Below are 1704 nucleotides of genomic sequence, written 5' to 3'. Positions count from 1 at the left end.
CCCCCAGAGGCCGGCGGGGGAGATGCCAACCGGGAAGGGGCCTGGTTGGGCGCGAGCGCCGAAGGTTCTAGGCTCCCGGAGGCGGGCCGCTGTTTTGGGGTCTCAGAGGCCCAAAGGTTGCCCTCGTATAGGAACGCTTCGTTCACGCAATCCCTGAGTCGCCAGATGTTCCCTATCCTCTTCCGTGGGGCCGGGGCTGCAGCCCGTGCACAGGAGTGTGCTGGCCCTGCGCTGCTCCTCCGGCCTCGTCCAGGGCTTCGGACCGCGTGCTGGGACGAGCGGAGCGGCCGCCACGTGGCCATCCCCGGGGTGCGCAGCCCCGAGGTAACCCGGCGATGCCTGCGCAGCACGGTGAGTACAGCTGATCAGCGCTGGGTACCGAGGGTCCCAGGACCTGATGGGTGAGGGTGAGGAGCGCCCTGGCCGTGGGCAGCGATGCAGGAGATGACCCGGGATCGAGGAGGGGAAGCGAGCAGTGTCTGTTTGATGTCAAGGGGTGAGGAGCGATTAAATTCAGGGCAGATGTTCGGCCTCAGGCATGTTTGAAACATAAGGTCCAGTCTGTACCTGGTACCGAGGTCTGGATCTTGCAGGAAGGGCTGGGCTCCCACTCCACCGGGATCGGGCAAACCGGAAAGGCCGATGCCCTCGCCCCTCCCACGCCCGCTGTCCGTGCCCAGGCCATGCACAAAGGGCTGGGCCCCGACCGCTGTCTTCCTGGTAGATTGCTGATTTGCAGCGCTGGGAAGGACCCAGGGCCGCTTGCCTGCGAGGCAAGGGCTCTACCCCCGAGCTACCTCCCTAGCCCCAGCGCCCCTTAAAATTCCCAGCGCCCTTTACAATTCCACGTAAAATAGGAAACTGTTTTAGTTCCTTTAGCTTTAAACGAGAACTTCACACTCCCTTGGTCTAACCTCAAAAAGCCCTAATTTAACTCAACCCCCCAGCTCTTGGCTTGGGTGAGGGAAGCCCTGCACAGGGTGACTAAGCCGTAGCCTCGTCCTCTGAGTCCCGTCCACACTGCCCTGGGCCAGCCAAGCGTGCCGAGCCGAGTTTATGAGGGGTGGGAGCTCGGGGGACACAGAGGAGCAAGGACCTCACCCCATGAGCTGCCTTATAAACTCGGGCTGGGCCGGGCGCCTGTCATGTCGCCTCCCTGGGCTTATTGCTGAGCCTGCGCTCCCGGCGGCCGACATGAAAGCAGCTCACAAAGGGCAGCGTCATTGGGGTGATGAACCCGCCTTTGCTTGGAGATCTAGGGATGAAAGGCGCGAGCGAGGACGCCTTGCGTCCCCTGGCTTCCTGGGCAGGGCCCTCAGGGTCCGATGAAAGCTGGGGGAACTGGGTTGCCAGTGTCTTCTTGCCTTTCGCGGGAGGACACTGTGGGCACACGCCAACACCGGGCAGGGAGCCGTGGGGCTCTTTCCCTTCAGATCCTCGGTCCCCAGTACAGCCCAGGCTGTTCCAGCCATTCAACCCCCTGTAGGATTCCAAGTTGCAATGGCAACCTGGCTCTCGGGGTAATGAGGAAAGCCAAAGCCTCCAGAGGCAACACCCTCCTGCACCCCGACCTTCCCGCTGGAAAAGTGGCGCCCCCCACGCACAGGAGATGTCCTTGGGCCCCCGCCCCCGCGCGACCACCGTGGACCTCCAGGGACGCGAGGCCGCTCTGCCCCCAGGCGGAGCCTCTCGTTGGTAGACGAG

General features: G+C 63.5%; 1 protein-coding gene across 1 annotated transcript in view; it reads left to right on the top strand.

The window, feature by feature from the left end:
• Window positions 1-280: 280 nt before the first annotated feature.
• The window catches only part of Dnajc7 (DnaJ heat shock protein family (Hsp40) member C7), a 21229-nt gene continuing 19805 nt past the window's right edge, over window positions 281-1704 (top strand). Inside the window, exon 1 of the mRNA XM_010635492.3 lies at window positions 281-351. The gene's annotated coding sequence lies outside the window, so the exon portion shown is untranslated. The remainder of the gene's footprint in view (window positions 352-1704) is intronic.

The sequence above is a fragment of the Fukomys damarensis genome, unplaced genomic scaffold (assembly GCF_012274545.1).
Source record: "Fukomys damarensis isolate Sample0158 unplaced genomic scaffold, DMR_v1.0_HiC HiC_scaffold_13, whole genome shotgun sequence".
Lineage (NCBI taxonomy): Eukaryota > Metazoa > Chordata > Mammalia > Rodentia > Bathyergidae > Fukomys > Fukomys damarensis.
This window is presented reverse-complemented; position numbering and strand designations above follow the sequence as displayed.